The sequence below is a fragment of the Cuculus canorus genome, chromosome 9 (assembly GCF_017976375.1).
Source record: "Cuculus canorus isolate bCucCan1 chromosome 9, bCucCan1.pri, whole genome shotgun sequence".
NCBI classification, from domain to species: domain Eukaryota; kingdom Metazoa; phylum Chordata; class Aves; order Cuculiformes; family Cuculidae; genus Cuculus; species Cuculus canorus.
In genome coordinates, this window is record NC_071409.1 from 18897417 (window position 1) to 18915021 (window position 17605).

Here is a 17605-nt window from a genome sequence, read left to right on the forward strand (position 1 = left end):
CCGAGTGCTAATCTGCAATACTAAAATGCTGTCTCCTATAGTATTTGCATAGATTATTAGGATTAATTACAACATAGTTGCTGAGTTCTTTCTAACATTTCTAGTGTAATGTTACCAAAACATACAGAACTTGGATAAAATAGAATTTAGTTATGTACATCATCTCATGTTCAATGTCTCTTAAAGATCTTCACAGAACAATGGGTCCTAAAGTTCAAATACTCAGACGATTCTGAAGCATCCATCACTTATTAACTAATGCACTTGATTATTAATTAATAGAAAATACCAAATGCTGCTTATATCAAAACTATTTTTTTTGTTCCTTAGATTAAATTAAATAATGTTTTGTAGATAGCAAAATTATTACATACTAACATCTTCACTGCTCCTTTTGTGGTTAAGACGTATAATACGTTTTTCATAAATAGGTGGGGTCACTTGATGAATACTTTACAGATAACAGACAGTTGCAATGGCTAAATGAGAACACGGATAGGTCAGGTGATGAAATACACCCCAAGATGACCCAATGATGTTAATCTCTACACCTGCTCCTTCCTAAAGGTATTTAGTTTATCTTGCACCAACATAGCACCGCTACCAGATATCATATAACCTTAAGTTGGCAAATGTATTCTTGATTACACGTGCCAAAAGGCAGGGGTGACTCTCTTTGGTCCATTACCTTAGATCCTATTTCAGACTAAAAACATACAATCCATTAATCACTGACAGATATTTTCTACATTTAATAAATCAGAAGCATAACAAAAGGTACACGGTGATTAACAAAAGAATTATAGCTCTTGCATTATATAAACATTAAGCTGCATAAAAATCACATTTTCATGCAAAATAAATGTATGCATTCAGAAAATACTTCAGGTCTAGAACAGGATTAACTTTATTTTCAAAACATGAATGGTATTCATCAAGTATAAAAGTAAATGTAGATTCAAGTAGCTCGTGTAGCAGGGAAATCTTGCTAGTTCTACAGAGAATATTCCTACTAATAACAGAAAACGATTCTCTCAAATAACTGTAGGGCTTTGTATGATAATAGAGAAAAAAATATAAGTAGAGGTAATGACAGCAGAGAAGGATGTGTGGACATGCATTGGCAAATTGAATTAATTCCCAAACACCCAACTTCAAAACATTTTCTGAAATGCTGTTGCACCAGCTACACAGATGTGACATTTTTTTATCTTTACTAACTTGACCTTGCAATAACTGAGAGGTGGAGAAGTCTGACCGAATTCTGACCCTAAAGTTAACTGAAAACTCTTAATAACTTTAAAAAGGTCAGAACTTCAGACTGCATCTCCAGTCCTAGGCACTTCTCCATTATTTTTATCCTATAGAAAGGTGTTTACTGAAATTTGTACTCTACAGATTGTTGACTAAGAAATGAATGTCCTTTTAATTTTTCATTAAATACAATGGTATAATCTTCCCAGTACAGCAAACTAGGACAAAATTCCCAATTCTACCAGGTAATAATATCCTGCCTAATAGTATCCTGAAGAACTAGTACATCCAGTAGCTCTACTCTTATATTAAATCTAAGCAGAAACAAAAATATGAAGACATGTTTTTGAAGGCCATCTTCTAAGCAGCATTACTGAATATAAAAAGTATCCAAGTACACATAAAAACTTCTGTTTTCTAAACAGAATTTACAACTGTGCCTTCACATGTATACAAATAATTTTTTATCCTGAAAGTAATCATGCGGTTTGAATCACCTGCAAGGGGTACATTCACAGATCAGATATTCAAGCGCATAAAATCTCTGCTGGAGAATTATAAGTGTTAGCACTCACACCGAAAAACCCAGCAGTTGGGCAAAACATCACAGTCAGCGAAATTGAAAAAGATGAAGAGGATATAATCTAGAGCAAGAATTTAACAGTGAGAAGGTTAACGTTTTCTTTACCAACACAAAAATAAAAGACGCTAGACGATAATTCAAACAAAAATACTGACGGAAGCACAAGAAAAACATTCCATTAGCGGAACATACAAATCATTGGCCCGATATTCTCAACCCTGACATTTTGCCTGACATTTCCGAAACAACTCAAGCTTCCTTCCACAGGCATCAGGCATTTTCTTCCTCTCTTTAGTCAAAGCAAGTGGCAGAGATGCCATGTGAATTGAACAACTTTTCTGGATCAGTGCAGGCAGTCTCCGCAATTAGAACATTAGTTGAGAGCAATTTACTGAATAAAGCTTAGTTTTTGCAAATACACATGCAAGATGCTGAACAGCCACCAAGCTCAACCACATGAATGGACTGAAGAATCATCAGCATGTTTTAGCAAGTGCTCACAATAACAGCATCCTTATCAACACGGGGAAGGCAGGGCCGAAAGATACTATATTATTAGAAGCTGCGACATATATTGCTTTCAATTCACTCCTTTTAGAAGTGACTTGCTCCTACAGAGTCTGAACCAAAGCACAGTAGCAAGGAAGGCAGAAACCCAAACGGAGTTTGCTATCCACTACCTAAACAGCTCTGAGCTCTAATTACCCATTTGCGCTTCTAGCCATCCAATTGGTCTCACAAGTCACCAGAGGCATGAGTACTCAAATTAGCACCCACATCCAGTCAGAGTAACAATGTACCCGCACACATTACAGTTATGACAAGAAAAGTAATTCAGCTGCAAAAGTGCTCCTTCCAGCCTTAAATCATAGAGGATATTACTTGGTAAATCCAACTAATGCAGTTCAGCAGAAGCTCAAAATACACAATCCTTTTCCTCACTGAAATTTACGATCATAGACTCTTTTCTTCTACCTTACTGAAAAAAAGGATCTATGAGAAAAAATCCATCAGGTTCTAGCTAAAGGGAAATCCATGTTTTTCATATCTGGAACAGGAACAAGTTCACATAAAAACCTAGTCCAGCAGTACACATTACTGCCTTAGGTCTGTATGTGGATGTTTTATAGATGTTTATTCAAACATTCAGTTTCCTTCCTCCCTCTGCATTGGAATTTCAATATGAGTTTAAATTTAGCCTCAAAAATGATAGGTACAACACAGGCTTGAGCTTGAGGCAATTTCTATTATAATAATTACAAAAATATTAAACCACTCCAGTTCTGAAAGTATAAATATTTTCAGCAAGCTATACAAGCAAACTTGTAATGATATCTGTGACACGAGGACATCTTTTGGCCACACTGTTTACCTCATCTATTCGGTGCTCAAATCCATATTGTAAAATAGATTATCTAATTGTTTAACTTCATTTAATTAATTAATTAGTGCTCATCTAGAGTTTATCTGTGTTTTGGATGCTGCATGATTCAGATACTAACATAGGATTTTTTTGCATAAACTGTATTTTCACCAGAGGCCAATAAACAGTGACCTGGGCATAATGCATACTCATTTCAAATTCTAGAACAAATTACACACTATAATACGGGTGTACCATTGGTATAAGCATGTTTTCAGCAACATGAAACAAGGTTCAAAAATCCATAAATGAGGAACAGCTGATGCGACTCACAAGTAAGGGGCACTTTTGATAGCACCATTTAGGAAAACACATGATAAAGACTGCAACAGGAATCAACTTTTTTGTATGAATTATTCTGCCCGTAAGAGAGAAAGCCAAGCTAGAAGAAAACTGTAAAAGTAGAGAAGAGTAGTTTGTCTTTGACTTGGAAGGTTGTTTTGGAGAGGTTCTATAAAACCTGAAGTGCCTCTGAATCGCAGTCCAAGCCCCATAGCATTTTTGAATCTGTCTTTAAGCCACTTATTCTATTCTGTCTCATCAACCAGTTGTGAATCATCATCAACTCCATTTTCGGCAGCTACGTACTACACATACCTTCACTGTGTCTGGTTTGGGTTGGTTTTGTTCATGCCCTACCCTCACCATCTGACTGATTTTACCTTCAGGGAAGTGCTTGGCTCATCTTGTCAAAGGACAGAGTGATGAAAAATCTTGCCTTCAAGTGGTACATTGATAAAAGTCTCCTAGTAGCTATGTTTGTACACTGTTACAGCCAATGATGTCTCCTTATAAATTGACTGAAGCCACCCAGAACAGGAGATTGGGCATTTCTACCAATCACAAGAATGTTCCCAGTGTGCAAAGAATGCCATCTGAACGTCATCGAGTACTTTGAGTAAAGACACAGGCAGTTGTTTAGCCCTAGACCACCTACCATTATTTTACTCTTCAAACAATTCAGGCTGCAGGGGAAATGAAATGGTTTCTTCCCAGAGCACTTCATAAATCATTTCTAAAGGGCCTCCTGGGGACAGGATTATTTCTAACACGGAGTGTTCCCTCAAAGGACTTAAACTGACATGTTTTCATCCTGCAGGGTGAAAATCAGAGCAGGTTTTCAGTCCTCTGAACTGTCCTTCCCTCTATCTTATTCATATGCTAAATTAAAAGTTTATTTGGAGAGTACTAGAAATACAACATCAAATGCAGCGCATGACATAGCAGTCAATGAGAGAAGATAATGGAAAATGAACCCAGAAGGGCATCACAGATCTCGAAACAGAATAATCAGGACAAATAACAGACAAGTGGCAAAAGGATCAAAGATCATCTCTTTCATTGATAGATGCCAGTATCCTGGTGGTAGCACACTCTCGTCTTCTCAAAATAAGACAGTCACATTAATAAGAATTTTGAGAACTCCTCTTGTCAGCCAACTGCATGTTTGTGTACTTTTCTCCATATCTTGAATTTCTCATATAATTCCTGTGTTACCCTAATATTAATGTCACTCTGTACCCTTAGAGTGTAACATGGTAAGGTTCAACTAATCTCCACTTTCACAGGAATTGCTTTGCTTTCTAGACTTCAAATGTTTAAAAACTTTAAAGAAGTGGGTGGAATAGTTTACAGGAATTAAAATTTCTAAACTATATTTTAGCACAACACTTCTGTTATTATTATGTTTTAGAATAGCTTTTTTTTAAACAAAAATAGAAACAGAATAAATCAATAGATTAAACTGGTATATCACATTTCTTCTTCTTCCAATGCCATAGTCTCTCTACATTCATACAGCAAATAAACTAAAAGGAGTGAAAAAGAAAAGAAGCACATTCCAGTGGACAAAAAAGAACGAATCCAGGAATCACTACGTCTCTTTTCAACTAACATTATGGTCAAGTACAAATCACTACTACTATGTATCTCACTGCACAACTCATTAAATGAGAATACTGCGATCACTGTCTTCTGCTCAGAAATTCTGAATCTCAATATTTGTTCTTTAAATATGTTACAGCTATTAATTAAGCATTGTTTAAACTTATCAGAACAATGATATTATAAAGTCAATAATTGTCCAAAATACTTTTTTTTTTAACTTGCAAGGCTTCCTAGATAAACTGTGCATGTAATACCCATTTAATTTGATACTCATATTATGAGCCATTTAAAGTTTTTCTTAAAGAAACCCAGAAACAAGAATCATAATAATTTAATTCTTCAGTGGTGAACCTCACCTCCCAATATTTTAACTTTATTTTGATTCTTAAATCGGAATATTGCATTAATCAGTAGCTATGCTGACTTTAAAAATGAGTCTCCCACAATCATTATTTATTCATTTCTATAACTGCTTAATATCACAATGTTTCCTTTAAGTCAGTTTTGATGAACAACACACAGAAGCAAATCATGTGAAAGCTTGAAGAATAATGAAATTATGTCTGCATAAACAGAAATAATAAACTATGTTTCCCGTATTATCCAGTAAATAAATGCAAATCTCAAAAGTAAAACTTTTGGAAGTATTAATGACTCAGATAGCAAGGACATTAAGAGAATGCCCGAGTACTTCGGGAGCCAGAAATCTTAGTATAATTCTAAATATTAATACTAAAACTACTTGGAAAATTCTGTGAAAATATGTCAAAACACAAGGAAAAAGCAAATAGCTCAGGTGTTAAAAAAATCATTTGCCAAAACCTATTTTCCATTCATTTTTCTGGGCTACAGCCCATGGGCTATTGGTTAGATTCAAGTCTCTTAATTTATCACAAGCATTTTGAGAAGCATTTTTTCATCACTAAATTAAACTACATTTCAACGTTAGTATAGTCTGAAATCAAAAGAGCAAACCATTACCAGCCTAACTGTAATTATAGTATTGCCTCCTACATCCTTTCAGGGATCATCTCAATTATTCAAACGTAATGTAAAAAGTATACAATATTAAAATAATGCACATTTAAAAGTCGAAAGAAAGATACAGTATTATCCTTTTGAAAGGAGACTAGCTCCATTCAATCCTATTAAGCAACATGGAAGAATCACTTTTCTTAAACCTTAAAGCTCTTAGCAATTCTTTTTTTTTTTTTTGTGACATCAATAGGACCCAAACCCTATGTTTGATCAATTTTCCAAGTTCAGCAAATTTAACCAGCTTTAGAAGGAATGATCAGGAGGGAGATGCAAGAGTAGTTCTCTGATATTTTGACCACTGCCAAAGTCTTAACTTTTTTTTTTTTCCTTTCCTCTCTCTATTAAGCAGGAGGTGGCTGGAGTCTTATCCAAGGATAGGGAATCTGGGCACTGCAAGTCATGTCTACAAAGGAAAACACAGTGCGTATAAGGATACCTACCTTCCTATCACAACCAATTATTATTGGGATACCAGTGCATTAGCACAGCTACTAATAACTTAGTTCAGTTTCACCAGGCAATCAGACATAGCTTAAGAAAAGTAGCTGTAAACATATGTGTATGTACATATTTTGAAATACAGATAGGAGAACTTACACACAATGCTACACAAGCAAGCCCATAGTTCAGAAAACCCAACTGTGAATCTGACTGTCAGATAATTACTATATCCACAATAATTTGTCTTAGCTACACAATATAGGGGAAAGCAGAAATTTCTGAGGCTCAGAATTGCTTTCCTGTGCCAAAATTAATGTAAGCATTTCTTTCAGGAGTGACAACTTGCTTTCATGTTAAAAATAAGTTTGACCATGATGCAGCAACCATGGCACCTACCAGAATAGTATGATGGTCACTGTAATTGGCCTTCCAGAAAACTTCCCTGTAGCTTTTCATGAATCCTTCTCCACAAAAGAATCATGAAGATTATCGTGATGTTGCAGCAGCTAATACAAACACTATTAGACCTTGAGGTTTCTTTTACCCATTCATCTTCGTCATCGTTTCTCAGAACCACTGGATATATCTCCTATTCAGATCGTATAATCCCTTCAGCACTCTCAAAAACTGCCTGTGAACTACCAAGACCACTCCTTACAGTCAGAGAAAAAAACTAATACAATTGAGTGTTACAGGGTATATCATAAAACTAATGCATTTCTCACCATATGTCAGATTTTTCTTAATAAAAATTCCGAAATATATTTCATCTTGTCATCTTTCTCACTGCACAGCCCTCAGTACTGTTGGAGAAATCTTTAATGCCTGGAATTTACAGACTACAATACTATGAGTACCCACATTTTACCCATCTGATACTCTCCTTAAACTTAAAGCTCTCAGAAAACATTCACTGATTCTTTCAATTCAGACAATTACTGCTATTTTTATTCTTTAGTTTGGGTCATGAATGAATACTTGCCATTGTGTTGAAATTGGATTAGATGGACATGTTGAATCAGTTATTTCTTCCTTTGTCTGCCAATTACAATAGGTGTCACGGAAGCTTTCCCTATTTTAATACCAGGCCAAGGTAAATTCAAATGGCCGCATACTCCCAACACTCAGATCTGCTACTTCTTTACGCTCACAAATATTAAAGTCCTTTAAACTACTGATCAAGAATGAAGATCGAGAAATGAGATGTATGACATAGTCAATAATAACAGTCAGTTAAATTAGCAAATAATTCAATAAGAGTTGATTAAAAAACAGCCGAGTTTCAGTTAAAACGGAAAACGCAAACCATACTTATGCCAAATTAACTTTTATTTCTACATCTCATTTTGTTGATAAATGTCTTGGGTCAGAATATAAACACAGAAAAGGAAAAGACTATGCAAAACCTGTTAAGGCCTCATTTCTTACACTTGCCCCAATATTTTGTTTCCCTTCCTATCATAAAGACATGTTTTCAGAAAGTATTACAAACAGCCAGCCCTTACCAGCTGTCAAAGAATCTGACCCAAAACAGAGCAGACATTAAAATTCAAGAATGATCTCTGCTAGGATCACAGAGATTTTAACTTAGAAATGAACGTAGATTTGTATAGCTAAAAACTGCTTTATTAAGACTTATGTTACAATTTGTAAATCTCTCGCAGTATTTCTACATATGCTTTAGGATTTGTAAATCTATTACAGGATTTGCAAACCAACTTTTCATCTCATAAAGAAAATGAGAGACGTAACCAAATCCTATCTTAAAGAACTGATTCCTAAATCAGGGCCTCAGAGTTCAGAGCTACAGCTCTCTTGTATAAACCAGAGGACAAATCCAGACTCTAGAAACACAGATGTGTTTCGTCTAACAAAACGAAACCATCAGAAACTCAGAGAATAAAACTGAAGCTGTAACTTCTAGAAAACATTGTTGACTAGCTTAGGACTGCTGCTCCTGCCCAAGAGTTTTAAGCATGCTTCTTTTCTAAGCTTTGATAGGTTTTACTAACAAACAAAAAATATTTGAAAAGCACCGCCTAACAGTTATGAAACCTACGTTAAATCCACGGATGTTTTCCTCATTCACATTGTGTTTTGGGATTCATTCTTTTTTTATTAGACAGCAGTCAAGTAGCACTTCTAGATTTCTTTCAGCGTCCTGAAGCTCACAAGTAATGCTCACTAATGCTAAGATTAAAACAAAAGTAGTAAGAGCATCCAAGGATCTCAGGCTTACAATCCTAATATGACTACAAAGTAAAAATAACCAAATACAGTAGTAGTCTCTTGATACCCACATATTTGCTATTACTGAATTTCTCACCTTTGCCCCCACACCACTTAAAAAAAAATCAAAAAAACTTCCGAAAAACAATTTTAACTCAAGAAATATTCCAGTCATACTATCTTCACAAAGTTTATGTTCTCACTTTCAGAGGAGCTTCTAAAACATTGCCCAAGATAGTCCATGCCAGGCAAAGTATCTGTTTTTTAATAGGTTAGCAGAAGATAATACTAGAGAAATATTTTGCCTCTTACTAGCAAAACTTGAAGTTACACCTAACACAGTGATTTTGGGAGGGGGCAGGGGCAACTGACAAGGGCTTTGAATTCTTAGTTTTACCCCTCCCTTCCACATAATTTCCTACTACGAAAAGCAAAATGGATTCTATATTATGCAAAAATTACTACTGCCCAAGTTTTAACTGATGAGGTCTTGGTAATGTGTGGTTCAGTTCTCACAGAGTATGCAAAATATTGCTGAAAATCCCTTGAAGTCCTGGATTAAACTAGGCTTGGCAGAAATTGCACAGTGGACTAGTTGAAAGACTGATGATGCTTGGAAACCAAGAAAAAAAAAAAAACCAAAAAACCCTAGGCATTTTAAAACATGAGTAGGCCAGCTGTTCTAAAATTAGTCTCCTTATTATGAGCATTACACCAGAAAGGAATAGACTGTCACCACATGTCAGCTTTAGCTGACATCTGCTATATGAAAAAAATTTACCTCCGAAGTAGGCAGCACAAACATTTGTTCATTACGCATTTTGTAAAAGGTGATCCCTATAGCACAATCTTTTAAATAAAATGCAAATAATTTTATGACTATTCTAAAATATCTGTGACTTTGACAGGGTTCTAAATAACCCAAGAGGCATCACTGTTTTGTTTTTTTTCCCTACCCACTCAGCCCCGCCTGTCAGCTATGTAAAATTTGCATATAAGAGGTATTAGAAGTTATTCACATTTTGTGCACATACTTGTCCTAACCGAAATTGAAAAGTTTCAAAGGCTTATTAAAATAATTCTGATAGCCTAGTTTTACACATGAAAAACATGTCATGTAACAAAAGCATCTGGTAACAAACTATTTCTCATTCTGGCATTTTACCCATCACACAGCAAACCCTGACTGGTATCACTGCAGGGCTACTCTAAAAGTACTGAAGAAAGAAGCTTTGTAAGCTGTGAATGGCTCCTTGTAACAGAAATTATCCTACATTTATGAAATTCTCTTGTATTGCACAGCTGGTCCCCGGCCATCCCTGCCTCCAAATGCTTCTCCCAGTACCATCCCTTTCATGCTTTCACAGAATAAACATGACAGCATTTTAAATTTAGTAGAGAAAAGAACAGCTTTGCATCAAAACTGATGCATTCTCTTGCATAAAGAAGTCTTGCAACTTTATACCAGCAGCAGTAAATGAATCTAATGTCCCTTAACAGAAAGGGGTCACCATACCCACACACTGAGCCTATAGTGGTTTATAACACCACATCTTGAGACCATTCAGCAGAGGTTAACCAGGCAGAGAAAGCTCCTCTTATCCATGGAATACCACTGGACATGATGTCTCACTACTTCCCAGCTCCAAATGCATTTTCTTGGGCTACGCTCTGCCATACCTAAGAAACTAAGAAAATCCAAACTGCAGTAACAAGTGTAGCTTGTGATACCGAGATGCGGGACAGAAGGGGTGCCGGTTCCGGGCTCCCCCATAGAGAAGAGATGTGGACATCACAGAGTGAGCACAGTGAATTGCCATGGTGATGACTAATGGATTGGAGTATGTCTTGGCGAGACCCCACAAGGAGACCTGCATCCAGCTATGGAGTCTTCGGCACAGGAACGACATGCGTCTTCTGGCGTTGGCCCAGGGGAGGGCCACAAAAACGATCACAGCGATGGAACATCTCTCCGATGAGGAAAGGCTGAAAGAGTCGGGGGTGATAAGTCTGGAAAAGAAGCCTCCATGGAGACCTTATGGCACCCTTCCAGTACTTAAAATAGGCTTATAAGAAAGATGTGAACAAACATTTTAGCAGGGCCTGTTGTGATGGGACAAGCAGTATTAGTTTTAATCAAGAGGGTAGATTTAGACCTGATAGAAGGGAGAAATTTTTCACAATGAGGGTAGTGAAATAGTGGAAAAGGTTGCCCAGAGAGGTGGTAGATGCCCCATTCCTGGAAACATTCAAACAACCCAAACTGTGAGGAATTACTTGTATCTTTCAGTGTTCAGCAGAATATTACTATATAATATGACAGCACACATTTATGTAACAAAAAAGTGTTTTCCACATCTCCATTTTAAGATGATTAGGTTTTCTTCTGGGGGAGTTTCTACCTGTCTGAATGTAGGAAGAGGTACTATTATCTTTTCTATGCAGCTGCTGAATATGGTAAGCAGTGGGCTGGAACAGGGATCAAGTTGAATTAAAGATGGTTTGGTTAATTTTGTCTTGTGGTATTCAAACTGCACTAGAAAAAAAAATCAATTATGAAACTAATTACATCTTTAATAGCTTAAACAATCAGACAGCTGACTTTATATTGATCTTGATACTATGCAGGTGCACTTGCAGGTGTTAACTCTGCAACACACATAAGAGTTACACTGTAGTGTCCCAACTTGTGCACAGGAGTGCGAGGAGGATAAAATACCACTGTATTACATACATGCACCAATATATGGGAAAGTTAACCAAGCTTTATTAGCAAATACAATCCCTTTATTTATCCATATATAGCTACTATCTGCTCTGTCTTCCTGTGAGGGGTTCCTAAACATCTTTACAATCACTCTACCTCTGACATTTTTCCCTTTTCCTCCTCTATGGTTTAATTTTTCAGAATGTACAATATATCACCTGAAATGGAAGATAGTTGAGTCTAATTATCACTATTAGAAATACAGGAAAAATAGGCCTAGGACACCAAAGTTTTTTTATTATAATACTATAAACAGAGTTCTGGAGCCTTCAGAAAGAGGTCCACTCAAAAACTACCTACCTACTGTTCTAAGCCCTTTCCGGATCCTCAAACACCACTGTTGCTTGCTTGCAGCAGGGAGTGCCATCACCGATCTGATATCAGTCTAAGCCAAGTGTTTCATTTGTAGTGAATGAAGAAGTACGTTTAAAATCAGCAAAAATCTGAGAGCGACACTATTGCTTTGCTATTTCTATGCAAGCTCAGATTTCCTGCACACTTTCCTGCCTACCAGTTAGACACTGTTCAATGAAAAAAATCTCATGTAATAGTAGCTTAACTGGGTTCTGAAAGAAAACAACCTCCATCTGAAACAAAATGAAGACACTGAAAAAGGCTGTGAAAAATATTGAATTAAAAGAAACGATAGCATTGCACGGAAAAGGGTGTTAAGTAGAAAATGACTGGCAATAGGGTAAGTGGTTCAAAAATCTGGCCTCTAGCTAACAGTCAGTTCAGAGCTTAGCTTGTTCTTAAAATGGATCATTATATATTGCTACATGAGCAAATGCCCAACTACTCATCTCTCTGCCTTTGCAAACGAAAGTAATTTCTTTCCTCATAGATACACATAAATCTAGTAAAATATTTCCTCAATATCCCATGTTGGGTCTCATCTGCTTCGTAACACCATTAACATACACAGTCAGGAGATGCATATAGGAGTGCAAGGCAGTCCTCACAAAATTCTCTGATGCTATAAAAGCAGGATCTCGTCCCAAGCTGTCAGCCTGTGAAAAGACGATTTCAACTAGATTCTGCAGGCACCCATGCTTTTGTAGCAGCAGATTCCAATATACCAGTTGGACATACTGCCATACAGTGATGTCTGCTATTTCGTAAGCACATAATACATTAGCTCACTTACACCAATTATGCTGTGCTGAAATACCATGGGAGGCGTATTCCTAATCATGATTGCACAAAAGTCTTAAATACGCTTAAAACACTGCAAGTTCAGTTACTTAAAAAAATTAATCTGGACCATTTAAAATTCTACCCTTGCAGGATGAGAGACAAAGTGACTTCACTGGAATACGTTCTGTAGGGAGTCAAGGCTGTTTAGTAGTTTGAAACTGTTTGAAATGTGAAAAACATTGGAGTCCCCTCCAACTTCTAAGGCATTATGTTTTCCATTGAACTAATATGGCAGCATAGGACGTGTTTATTATTGTTTTTCAAATAATTTGGCATTTACCACTTTATGCATTCCATTACTCTTTTAAATTCACTTATTTACAGTTTTCAGATTGAAATTGAGAAAAGTTTCGACCACATGGTTCAGCATGGCATTTGCAAAGTCAAATGATACAAACATTGCTAGCGAGCTATTGTAGTACCTTTGGAAGTAATTTCTCCCTCCCTCTTCTAATAAGCTAATTGAAAAATATCACTGATTTTTCAATTCAAATTTTTATCCTCTTCCCAAGATAAAAATATAGGCAGCATAACAGAAGACAAAATGTTATCTGCTATACCATACAGAGGTTCAAACACTCAAATCTGTGAGCCTAAAATATCTTGATGACCAACTGATTTTCTCAGGTTTAAATACATGCAACACCAACTGACAGCTAGACAGAAAGAAAAAAATTAAAAACCACAGAACCTAAAAAGCTCAGAGCACGTGATTTGGTACTTAAATAAAAATCTAGTTGCTTTTTTGTATCCTGTGAAATCTGAAGAGGCAGATCATGGATTCAGATACCTTTTGAACCCCTAGTGCTAGAGGTATTATTGAAAATTATTATTGAAAATAATATTATTGAAAATAATACCTGCTGAAAACATTACTCACTGTGCTCACTATTCAAAAGCCAGTATTTCGCTAAGATTTACCTCTCCTGTTCCATTAGCACAGATTTTTTTTCATACATAAAATAACACAGTATATTAGATGGAGCAGCGCAGTTAGTAATGATAAAGGGGTTGTTGTGTAGGGGTCCTTTTATGGCAAACACTAGAATTATGTGATAAGTAAAAAAATAAAATGATTAAGAGGGTACGTAAACATACATACATACAACCCTAAATTCAAATATGGCATGGTAAGCTTTTCTTTCTCCCCAGATTCAGTCTGCCTTTAAATAAAATAAAATAAAATAAAATAAAATAAAATAAAATAAAATAAAATAAAATAAAATAAATCAGAAGCCTGAACATAGACAGTAATTTTATACCAAGCTATCCTTGTATTTCATTTATCTGATGTTATTAGCAGGAAGCAAATAATTGGGGTTTTTTTTAATATATTCCCCATATCATTTCCACAGCTGCAACAAGCATAGAAAAACTGTCTTTTTAATGAACAAAACACAGTTACAAGAACAGAAAAAACCAGCGCTGAGGACATCTTGTAAAAAGTCATGATGATTTATAACAAAACATTTTAAAACATATGTTGCATATGCACAGTTAAAACTGTCACACAATGTTCTATTTTCTAGTTAAATTCTACTCAGCTGGTTGCTTTAGAGGAGTAAAATATCATGAAATAAAGGACAGTAAGGACAAACTCAGAAAAGAAGCAGTAAACACAGAACCACAGGGCTGACTAAAAATAAGTTAGGCGTACATTTCTATCACAGCACGTATTTATTTACCCATACTCCAAGTAGTAGCAGTAGTTCCCTGAGTTCACGGCACAAGAACTATCTAAGCTCAATTAAAGAATGACATGTGTCTCAAGAGGTATACATCACAGGATTTTTAGTATTCTTTATTTTTTGATGCAATTTATGAAAACATAGAAAAGAGAGTGTGGCAGTCAACCATGGCCAGCTTCCAGACACTTACCCAGCCACACTTTCACTCCCTCTACTCAACAGGATAGGAGAGAATAGGATGGAAGAGCTTATTGGTCAAGAAAAAGACAAGGAAATCACTTATCAATCACTATCATGAGCTAAACAGAGCCAGCCATTATCAATTAAAACAAATTTTGATAATGAGAAACCAAACCAAAAAGATGACAACAGCACACTCACCTTGCCTTTTTCCACACTAAGTTTGACTCCCCTGCCTGCCCAGTGTTCCTGTTCTCGCTTAAATGTTTTCAGTGGCACCACCAGCTCTGCTGACGGGTGCAGCTGTGGCGTGCAGTCAATCAGCACCTCACCAATTCATTGTCTTCCTTGTCCCTTTCTTTGAAATCAAATCCCATTAGCAAGGTCTGAGCAATGCTTGTCACAATTTCTCCACCTCAATAAGATCACTACTCACAATTCTAGGGCCACTGCGCACTTCCCCTGCGTTACAGATTTATCACCCAGATCCCTCGCACGACCAGCTGTTAACAATGACCTGAAGCATGGACTACCTCCAAATTATACCGCTTTGTCTTACTATTATAACCTCTGCGTACCAATTCCCTAGAACAACGTTACACTTGAAACCCCAGCTGACAGTATAAGATTGTATTTTATAGATGTTAAATTCCAGCATTTTTGAGCTCACAGTGTTTTCTATGATGCTGTCTGAATTCTTCATGAAATAATTTCTATTCCATCACTGCACAGACAGGGGTTCTATTACGAGGTACCTTACCTCAAGGGCAGGGTTCTTAATGCTTATCACAATGCCACTTTTCTAAGGGTCTATCCATATTTTTGTTTACTGAGCCATTCCCTGTGTGGAAACAAATTTGATTTCAAATTACTCTAAATTACAGCAATGAAGAAACCAAATGTGTCTCCATCATACAAAGGTAGCTGAAAGGAAACGCAGCATTCAAAAAGTCAAAATAGAAAAAAAACAAAGTAGATAGGGAAGTCACTCAAGTTTTATGCTACACATCCAAACTTTATTTTCAGGATAATTTTTGTCACACAAGTCTCTTACGTCCCTCTCAAACTTCTCAATCCCATATGTTTAATTTATTGAGACCAATCCACTGGGTCTGTTTCATTTCAAAAGCAGGAAGACATAAGAAAGATTTCTAAAAATGGAGGATACTAGTCTTTGGCAATCAGAATCAGGAAGACAGAATTGAGGCTCAAAAGGCTCATATGATTTTTTTCAGGACTGATATGACATAGGATTGGGAGAGTCTTAAGACCATAAAAATTAAATTATTGAACAAAGCTGCAGAAACTTTTACGTAAGAGCTGTTGACTTCCCTTTCCACATCATAACTTTTTCCCTTTACTAAGCAGAAATCAAAAAAATCACTCCACTCATAGACAGCAGGCATCTCAAACCCATCCGCTCAAGCTATTTCTGTACATTCAAAAATAATTCATATGCAGAAGTGCAGCATTTAATCTGCATGAAACAGAAGATTTGAGCTAAAGCCTCATGAGAACGCCACGGTTCTCTCTGAACTATTACATAAACCATATTTTAAAATGCTGTCAACTTTGAGAAGAGATCTGTAAGTGTTATCATTTTCTGAAGATTTTTTTCTTAGGGAAAAAAAAAAACCTGAAGCAGTCCAGTATACTGACGCCACGGAGAGATTTGTTTTCAGACTAAAAGAATGTGAGAAACAGAGGAAGCAGCATGAAAATACAAGTTTCCAACCTTTTATTCACCTAGCATGAGACTAACTTTGGATCCCTCACCTTACTAGGAATTTCCTAGCAAAAGAGAACAGGGTGGCAGAGCAGTCCCTGAGACTGTAACAGCACCAGTTCTTTTGGCAACGTGTAAAGTGCAGATGGTACCAAAGAGGTGCCAATAACTTAAGCGAGAGCTTCCAATAAAATCTCTCATAGTGTATGTTATAATCTGTGAATCAAAGCAATGGGGGCAACCGCGGTACCTGGCACTTTTATTCTACGTGTAGTCGATTTAACTACCTTATATGCAAGTGCATCCCTCGGGCAAAAGACTGCGCTGCAGACATATTTGTATTTGTCCCAGGCATAACTCTGAGAAATTGATTCACAGTCTCCAGAGAAGAAAATCATCAGAAACACAGAAATTACTTCTATCTGATCTACTTTCCAGTGACAGAACTGTAAAAAAGAGTTTCCTCAAGTGTTCCTTTGAGCTCTTTCCAGCTCATCATTGCATTCAGTGACCAAAATATAAATGATTTCAGGAATATGATAGCCTGTTCCTCCTTATGAATGTTGCTCAGAGATTTAAAACCACAGACAAGCCACGCTAAGGGTTCTAGCAGAAACCATCAATGTACTCATAAGGATATCAGCATTTTCCACATAATTAAGCTTCTTTTTCTCAAGCTGGAGATTGGAATGCACACTGACAATGAGACCATTTACTGACAGAAAACCAAGGCAGTATGTTTAGACACTGAAATGGCATCTTCATGTTGGTGTATCTATTTTAATTAGCTTTACTTTTCATGTAGGGTAAATAAACATTAAGAAGTCAGCCAGACAGATAAGCGACAAACTGTTTTTTCAAATAGCCCCATGAAATGAGCAAGAATAAAGCTTGAAGAGTGCTACATCTACTTCTGTAGCTCCCAGGACACTTTTAAGAACACTGGGTCAGGTACACTGAGACACTGAGAAAATGTGCAATTTCTTTCCCACTGAGCTGTCAAGGCATTCATGCTGTGAATAGCTAACACCCTTCTTTGACAACCAGGCAAATATTTCTATTTTCTGCCATTCTAGTCATGAAGTATCTCAGTGTTGCCTCAGTTGATTTAGTGTCAATTCAAGTTAGACTTCAGATGTCTGAGCTAGTAACCAGACCAAATATTCTTGATGAAGCCTTGTCACAAACTCAT

At 36.5% G+C, this 17605-nt stretch overlaps 1 protein-coding gene across 12 annotated transcripts in view; it reads right to left on the bottom strand.

Moving 5' to 3' along the window:
- The window catches only part of NAALADL2 (N-acetylated alpha-linked acidic dipeptidase like 2), a 461442-nt gene that overhangs the window by 150195 nt on the left and 293642 nt on the right, over positions 1-17605 (bottom strand). The window lies entirely within an intron of this gene.